Genomic DNA, 9,654 nt, shown 5'->3' with positions numbered 1-9,654 from the left:
ACCTGTTGCGACCGCCAGACGCGGTTGCTGAACCCAGCGCCGGAGACGCCGTCTCAAAAGTTCCGTCCCTCATCCCCCGTTGTCTGGCTCCCCGACTCCGGAAAGCAGTGGTCCCTGAAATGCGAGAGCCTGCGAGACCAGCTGGCGGCTTGGGGCGAGTCGTTTCGGCCGGAAAGTTTGCATTTTACCTCAGCGGCTGATTCGTCCGTCCGGGCCTCCGGGCTGTCCGGAGACGGCGATGGGGGAGAGGGCGCTACGGGCGTACGGTGCATTGCTCCTAGTTGGGCTTCAGTCGGGATGTAGGATTTGAGAGCGGTAGTGGTGCCTAAGGGCAGTGTGTCAGCCAGGCGGCGTCGGCTTGCCGCATGTTGTCGGGCCAGGGAGGAATAACTCAGGCGAACCGGCATCGACGGGCCGACTCCCGCCCCGGATCGAACCTTACCGGCCCGAACAGCTATGTACTCGCTACTTGCAAGTCTTCTGAATTTTTACCTTAATATCTCCATTCCTAAGATGTGCTCGCTAATCGCGCGTGCGGGTAGTACGTCAGCCAGGGGCGTCGGCTTGTCGCAAGGTGTCCCTTCCAGGAAGGAATCACTCGGGTGAGCTGGCATCGACGGCCCGACGGCCGCCTCGGATCGGACCCTATCCTGCCCTGAACAGCTAAGCACTCGCCACACTTCAGTTTTCTTGTGCTTGGTAACAGTGCGTGCGTGTAGTTTGTCAGTCAGGGAGAGCCTGCTCGTTGCAAGGTGTCCAGCACAGCGAGGAATCACTCAGGCGAGCCGACGGCGTTAGCCCGCCTCTCACCTCGGATCGGACCCCACCGCCCTGAAGAGCTAAACACTCGCTACACTGTCGTCTTGTGAACTATTTCCTTAATTCCTCTCTTCCAAAGTGTTCTGTAATGTATTTCCCTTCACCTGTATATTTAGATGTTGTGCATGTATGCCAAAATTTGTTCTGTTTATTCTATGCCACCCGATTTGTTTTGAATTGAAATGTAAGCTTAAAATGTGCTGATTTTATTTAGTAATGAAATTCTTGTACTTTCATTCCCGACTTCTGTGTCGTGCCTCCGGTCGGTGGCTGTCAGGCGTGGACCTATCGACGGTTAGCCACCTGGTCCTGCATTAGATTTAATACTCGTGTAGAGGTGTTTGTCCCTTTTACCACAAAAATGTTTAACTGAGATTGCGGGGAAACATTGGCAGAACTCTTTCGTCCACACCTCCTCTCCTATATTGTGACGCACACATTGAGGGCACGATCTACTTCACAGGCAAGAGAGAGAAAGAAAGAGAGATAGAACAGAAAGGCAGGGAGGTCAACTAAGCAATGCCCGGTAGGCTACCCTACACGCGGGGAGAGGAACAAAGAGAGAAAAATGAAAGAAAGAGCGCCAAGGAAAGGAGTCTGTCACATGTCCAGAGATCTTCAGTAAAAGGGGGTTAGAGAGCGTACACTTAAAGTCTAGAACTCAATCCCGAGTCCTTTAAAAAAAGGAGCTCCTTGCTTTTCTTTTTATGAAGGTGTCGTCCAAAGGCCCCGAATCTTAGCTTGTGCAAGAAGGCGAGAGTGTAAACGGCGAGTACAGCAGCAAGGAAGGCACGGTCACTTTCAAATGGAGGGCAGTCACAAAGTATGTGCACAATCATTTCAACACACCCGCTTTTCAACACAAGCAAATTTACAAACATTGCAACCCGGTAACACACAGCTTGGGTCTGTTCAGAAAACAATCTGCATTACATGGCTTAGACAGAACCCCCCTCCCCCCCCCCCCCACCCACACAGATCACTCATCATACCCCCAGCGAATGAGAGGGCGAACCACTCTTCCGTACCTGGTCACCATGACCTCGGTCGACGAGCCGTTGAGACTGACGGGCGCATTCCTGGCTGAATCACCTGGCTCCTGCTCACCAAGTTCACTGGGGAGGTCGCACCTTCCTTCTGCTTGCCGAAAAATTGGCAAGCGGATAAACAATCGTCATTAGGCACAGCATAACATCTTGTTCTTTGTGTACTACAAAGTACCGCGGGTTACTGCAGCACTAACTACCGTGGCCCTGGTTTTCAAGTCTTGAATCCAGACAGGATCATCGACCTCCAACTGAACAATATTCCTAGTACGATGACCTTTGTTGCAGTAATGCGCTTGCGATTTTCTATTTGAATGATCCTTATTTGTAACATCAGACATTCTTTATGATGGGCAGCGCAGCTGAGGTGCCATCAGAACGGGTGTCCTAAGGCGTCGACCCATCAGGATTTCTGCAGGACTGTAACCCAGCAGTCCTGGTATCGCCCTATAGGCGGGAAGTGCGAGGTAGAGGTCTTTGGGTTTAAGCACAAGTCGCTTGACTGTCTGCACCATCCTTTCCACTCCCCCGTTAGCTTGCGGGTGCATTGGGCTTGCAGTGACGTGAATGAAACTATACCCAACAGCAAAACTTTCACCGCGTGAAAACTGCGGTATACGTACGTTACCTGCCACTACCGTCTTCGCAATGCCACGACGAGCAAAAATGCTCTTCACCCTTCTATAACCGCTAGAGTTGCAGTTTATGCCAGATGAATCTCCGGATAGCAAGTGAGATAATTGCTCAGCATTAAATAGTGGCGATTGCTGATACACAACACAGAAGTCAACACCAACTCTTTCAAGCAAAACATTCTCAGTATCAGTGGGCATCAACGGCTCTGCATTTTGAGTAAGCCCATCGCGCGCAAGTTTCACAGTTTTTCCCCTGCTGCAAGATTCGTCCCCCAAGGTCTGGCCATAAAACCAACTCTTTCCAATACTCGGCTTCCAGAAATGCCTTGATGGCCGTAGTCAAACTTTTCTAGCACACATTTTCTTAAGAGACTGAGGTCCCACGAGTCTGGTTCCTTTTAAAAGCAGCCCGTTGCCTTCTGTTATAAAGGTGCGCTCTTGCCAATAATGGCGAGATGGGAAGGAAGCCTTGCGTTTTCTGGCTAGCCTTGGCGACATAACTACTGGAGTGATTTTAAACAGCATCAGCTCCTTGAGCCTCCCTCCCCCTTCTGAAAAAGTTATCCCTGGTTCCAAGTCCTTCAATGGACGATCTTGAATAGGAAGTAACTGCAATTCTCCGGCTACTAGACATCCAGTAATTGGCACTTGCGAAAGAGCCTCAGGTGTGGCTAAGAGTTTTCCTGGAACATAGGCTACATCAAAAAGATATAGCGCATCAGCCGTAATCTGAACCGTTGAATTCTAGGCGGGACCTTGTGAACGAGCATTTTTCGTAGTAAGGAAGCAAGAAGCTTAGAGTCCGTTTCAAACATTATGACAAGGCCTAGGTATTCTTCGAATCTTTAGGAAGCCCAAGTCAAGACTATAACGCCTCCTTTTCTATTTGCGCATAACGCTCCTCAGTTTTCGTCAGCGAACGCGAGGCAAACGCTAGTTGCGCTCACCGTGACGTTGCGTTTGGGAAGGACTGCGCCCAGGATGAATCGTCTGCCGAAAGTGGCGGTTGTGGACAACACGGGCCAGCCACTAATCTCTGTATCCCTCCCACCCACTTCCACTCCGGAATCAGAAGAGGCTGCAATAGCTGCTGCATTGCCCACACTGAAGCTCGGTACATTCTTTCCGATTGTAAAACTGCGTTGCTAAATTTCGCCAGAGGCAGGATTCATGAAACCGCATTCCGCATGCTAGAATCGGCTTCTCCTGAACCATCCCGCCAAATGGGGCTGATCTGGGTGCTTGTGCACTCGGGAAATCCTGGCAACGAGGTCGCCAGTGTCCACTCCCGAGGACATAAACCGGACGGCGGCGGACTCGGGCTTGGGCGACTCGAGACAGCGCATGCATACCTTCAGTGAGCTGACGCAGGCCTATCGAGTCGAGCGTCAGCTCTGTACCCCTACCCCACTTATCCCTTACTATCCACCCCAAATCTTATGGCGCCGCCTGCAGACCCGAACCCTTCCCACGCACTACCTACTATCCCGCACGCGCCCAGGTGCCTTCAACCCATTTTGTGCCTTGTGCTTTCATCCCACCGCTACATCAACACATATCCTGATGGAGTGCCCGGCTGATCCTCCTTGCCGGGCTCGGAGCTGTCCACTTTGGAGGAATGGGAGGCCTTACGGCAGAAGACCGCCATCACGCGGGCCGCGGATGTGCTGCAGCCACATGAACTGTCACACATCTAGTGCAGTGAGGCAATGCCTGGCCCCACCTTGCGGCCCACACAAGTGGACAATAAAGTTCTCTCTCTCTCTCTGCCAAAAGAAACGGGGGAATGCGAAGGTCGTACAAAGCTATGCATTTCGAGGAGCCGATAAGATAGTCCACACTTTTGAATCTAGCTTTCTGCGTTGGACACGAGATCCAGGCCCAATTCTAAGCAATGGCTCGCGCAAAAAAGGCGTAGTGTGAGCTATAGGTGGGGCAAGAAGCGCCCCAAATATTTGACCATGCCCAGAACTCTGCGCAAGTTTGGCGGCATCATTCATTTCATGGTATTTGCATGCCTTTGCCGGATCGGGTTGTGCGCCTTCCTATCTAAAAACATACCCGAAAATTAGCAGGATAGTTAAGCGGGCGAGTTGGTGATACATCATCCCAAAAACAGCGCGAACAAACGGGGACGAAAGGAATTTTACAAAGAGTAAAATAAATATTATAGACTGAATCTCAAAGAAAAGAAAAATATAAAAGAGGGAAACACTGTTTTAACCTTGGAGGCAAGCTGTTTACAGAAATATTTCTATGATATGCTTTTGCTCAGTTCGATTACGGTGGTTTTTTTTTTTTGTGAAGCAGTTTAGTGTGTTTGGAAATGTGTGGGCAATTCGTTGACGGCCATAGTGCTCGAAAAAGGGATTTTACATGGTGTTTATGGGATCATCTTTTATCCTCAGTATTGACTTTTGCAAACACAGAACAGAGTTAAAACATACTTGTACTACATCCAGCCTGCATTGACTTTCACTTATTCATAGAGGTCATTTATGTTGCAGTTAACAAGGTGATATGTGGATATATCTCTTTGCTTTACTGATACCTTTTCGTATACTGTACAATGTGTAAAATATTCTGAAAAAACTTGATTGAGGTAAGGCAGATTGAATGCACGTATGACCATCAAGAACTTGAGTTTAAAAGATGAGCTCCTCTACGTTTCATTATGAGCACTGGCATAGATAAGCTGTTGATTTCAATATCTTTTTTAATTAACTCAATGACCAGTTTTGGTTATTATAGTAATTAAGCTAAGCCTAGATTTGACATGTGCATGCACATGTATAACTACTTCACTGCTGCGTTGGTAATTGGCCAGGTGCGATACGCATGCAAACAGTTGGCCAAATGAGCGTCCTTCAATCGGGCTTTGTCACCGTGAATTTGTTTATTTACGAACACATGAAAAAAAAACGCTTCTGGTTCGATCAGTTCGCCACGCTAGTCGTCGCAAACCTGTCGCAGAAAAAACTATACCGATTCTGGGACCATATTCAAGCCTTATTAGCCGCAAAGCGGAAAATGAGCGGCCGCATAAGCGAGTGGTCACGCAACGGGCCCAATTCTCGTAACGTGCGCGGTCCAAGATCGAGCGCACGCACTGCGTTACCCGTAGATCTCGAGACGCCTGCTTAACGCGGCGAAGAATTCAGCCGATCATCTTAGACTGCTCCCCTACAATCATTTGGTTACGACGTTCTCAACAGAACGAGCTTAAAAAGCGCTATGATCAAGCTGTCACAGCGGGGCGCCGATCTCTTACTCAGCGTTCTTTGTTTTGACGTCTATAGTGCGCCCTGTGCTTGTGTCTTTCTCGATGTGAGTGCATCGGTGTTTTACGATATGTGAACCCCTCCTGCCATGTAACAATATTAGCATTGCGATCAGCTCGTCTCCGTCGTTTAGAACATGATAATTAGTTATTTGTTTTATCCTCGGGATGGAGAGCACATTTCACAGGGACAGTTTACGACAAATAAAAAGAGCACAAAGCATATTACATAACAATGAAAAACAATGGATGTAAATGATTATGGTTAACAACTTTCTCCACAAAACCATTACAGGTTTGAGAGATGTGATAGAGTAAACGTGCACCTGCAACGAGGGAATATCGAAATGAATACAAATGGGGAACAGCATAAGACAAGGATGAAAACGAGGAACTCCGACTGACTGATGTGACGTAACTTGTTCACTTCGGGCCGCCACCAGACATGCCATTTGAAATACACCGAACAGGGGGCGTTTCCCGGGAGCGTTTTTCGTCCAAGGGAGAAACGCACACCATGTCAGCCAAGGGCCAACTCCGCACTGGTTGTACCACCAATGTGTGCCTTTTATTAAGATGTGGGGTGCCGCCCCCAAGGGAAAAAGAAACTTCACAACTGACTAACTGTCCACTACCAACGGCGCTGCAAAAGCAACTGGAGCTTTGCCGTAGTCGCGCCTTGCTGGACTGCAACCGCTTCCTACCATGATGGAGCACGCAACCGACGCCAACTGTGCACGCTGCGACGCTGAAAGCCAGGCTGGCGATAGCCCTGCCCCCGCCAGCCCTGTTCTGTCTCAGCCTTACCGGGAACCACGGTCGTTTGCGGGAGTAGATGGAGAGGACGTCGAGGAGTGGTCAACTCATTATCAAAGAGTTAGTCAGTACAACAGGTGAGACAATATCACCATGGTAACCAATGGTTTTTTTTCTAACATATTTGAGAATAACGAATACAACTTGACGACTTGGGAATAGTTTGCCACAGAGTTCAAAGCGTTTTGCCTCGTTTTGGTGAATCATGCTCCGAGAAAAAAACGGGCTGAGCAGATCTTTGCCCAAAGAGCTCAATTGCCCGGTGAAACTAGCACTATACCTATACTGACAATATCCTCCCATTATCCAAACGCATGGTGTATAAACTTTGTAATGTTTATTTTTAATTGCTCTGCTTATTTTGGAACATCGAGGTGATGTTTTTTAAGAGGAAGTAATGCCGCAAAACCTTCAAAATTGTATTTGTTGTTTTTTTAGCAGCCGCCGGTATGCGGCCTTATTACACTGATTCTGTCACGCATATCAATTCTGTATTCTTTGTTTGTTAATGCTCTATGTCGCTAGACGCGCCTTTATTAGTTCCTTTGTCACGCAAGATGCGCCGATACTTGTCTCGAAGATTACGGCCGCTCGCGTATGTTTCTACAATGTTCCAGCTTGTGGTAGTAATATTTTGAGACGTTATCTAGATGGTTCTGAGCCGCCTTTAAATTGAATGTTGACGTGTGCGACAGTTATTCTTAGTTCGACGATCAACGAGTACTTTTGCTGCTATCGCCGCCGCCGAGTTGCTTCGCTCTTTTGCGTCAGCCCAAATAAAGAATTTGTTCCAGTGATTTCAAGCCTCCTCATTTGTCACCAATGGCATTGTCACCACTACGTGACAATAGAGTCGGCCTCTTTTTTTAGGGCATCGCGGACGGAAGATGTGCAAAACTTTAATCGCAAAAGGCAACCTTAACCCCTAAGCTTCGATTTCATTAGACATATCCGCACGTTTCAAGCCCTCACAACAGGTGATATTGCGACAAACTTGGGCGGCTGGCGAAGGTGCCTACCGCGGCCAGCCGTGATGACCATGTCCTACTAGATCTTCCGTCGATTATACGGCAAATCGTGCGAGAACAACTTTTACGACTCAACCCAGCATGAATATGCTGAGGTCTTTGGCCACGAGGTCCCCACAGAGCCTGCTTCTCCACCACCGCAAGCTATTGTAGCGCTGCCTTTCTCCCAAGCTCCTCAAGCTATAGCTTCGATTGACTATCCACCTTTGGATTTCGCCAACATGACTTTCCTCTACCCCTACCACGATTGCTTAGCTGTACAAGAATTCAGCCAAAATTGCGACGCGTCTTGCTGTTCTTGGCCCTTATCAATAGCAGCATGCTGTACCTCCAGCACCGATCTGCTACCACTGTGGCGTCGAAGGTCACATTGCCAGGTACTGCCGTAATAGGCTGCCGCCACGCTATAACCGCCCAGCGCCTCCAACATTACACAAAAATCGGCAATATGGACCTGTTTTACGGCAATTGAATGTTACGCGTTGGTATTTTCCGAACGAGTACATGCACAACCTTTCCACGGCATATGATCGGAGTGTTACCCGTACACCTGCCTTCCATGCGCACCTTTCACCATAACCACGGCGACGGTCCGTTTCACCTTGTCAAGAAAACTAACCAGCGCGACCAATGGCATAGAGGCCGCTGGAAATGTGGTGTGCGCCGATATCCCTCCTTCAACTGTAATGCTCAAAAACTAATTCCGTGTGTTCATTGATGGTGTGTATACATTAGCTTTGGTGGATATGAGTGCGACTGTGTGTGTGATTTGTAATGAGTTTCAGCGCTTGTTGAGACGCAAAGTGATCTGTGAATACGATCGTGCCTAAACGTTTTGTGGTGTGAGAGGAGAGCCTCTGGGTGTGAGTTGTGCTCAAGAGTCTGTGGGTGGTGCAACTTTTCAAGCCGAATTCGTCGTGCTACCCAACTCTACGCATGACATCATATTAGGAATGGACTTTTTGAAGTTTTGTGGCGCTACCGTAGACTGCCGAAGTGAAGAGGTTTATTTTGACGGCGCTCATCTGCCGAGCCTTTTTGGAAGCTGCCGTAACGAAGAAATTGTTTTTAGTCAATTGTTGTAGACACAGTAGTTCAACCCTTGTCTGCCATATTCGTCCCAGTGTCCGCTCCACTTACACACCTGACCACATTTTAGGCAGTGGTGCACCCAGCTCGCTCAGTATACCTCAAGAAAAATATTATTATTCATTGTAGGATCTCCTTCAACAACAATTGAGCCCCGTTTTGGACAATGAATCCATCGTCCGAGCCTGCAGTATTTACCAACTGGGCTGAAGCTTGACTCACGTGGACCCGATAGGCCCCGCGTCGTTGCTTTGATCACAAATGCTACGACTGCCCGGTACCTCTAGCCGCTCATGAACCTTCAATCTTAAACTTGTATATTGAACCATTTTGTCTGAGCATTATCGTGAGCAGCATTATCCGAGGTTTTCGTTTGCATGCAGCAGAGGTCCGCATACTCGCGTATGCCGATAACATTGCCGTCTTCTGTACCGACTACGAAAGCATTCGCAGTGTTGTCAAATTGGTGAAGGACTTTTGTTCTGTGAGTGGTATAGTGCTGTGAACTGGAATTAGTGTCTGGATTTCTGGCGTGGAGAGTGGCACACAACCCTTGCGAATTTCATGAACATGCCTTGGGTAACAACCCCAGGGAAGTATTTAGGAGTGCCACTGGAAAACTACCGAGACAGTGAGTCATATTGGAACCTGCAGGTTTTAGAAGTACGTGAGATGGCCAACAGACTAAAAAGATTCGGTTGGTCTATGTTTGCACGTGCTACAATTTGTAATTTATTTCTTGTTACCAAGATATGGTACGTGTTACAAGTACTGCATTGTTCGCGTGCGAATGTGCAGAGATTTCACCGTGTGTTCGCCATGTTTGTGTGGGGGAGTACTTGGGAGCGCACCCGCCGAACCAGCTTGTTGCATCGCGTCCGCTCTGGAGGAGTTGGTTTGGCGCATTTGTATTTGCGCCAAGTGGTTAACCCTTTTATGTT

Source organism: Amblyomma maculatum, chromosome 2 (genome assembly GCF_055883805.1).
Source record: "Amblyomma maculatum isolate TAMU_Amacu chromosome 2, ASM5588380v1, whole genome shotgun sequence".
Taxonomy (NCBI): domain Eukaryota; kingdom Metazoa; phylum Arthropoda; class Arachnida; order Ixodida; family Ixodidae; genus Amblyomma; species Amblyomma maculatum.
The sequence above is the reverse complement of the archived record's forward strand: the minus strand, read 5'-3'. Positions refer to the sequence as shown.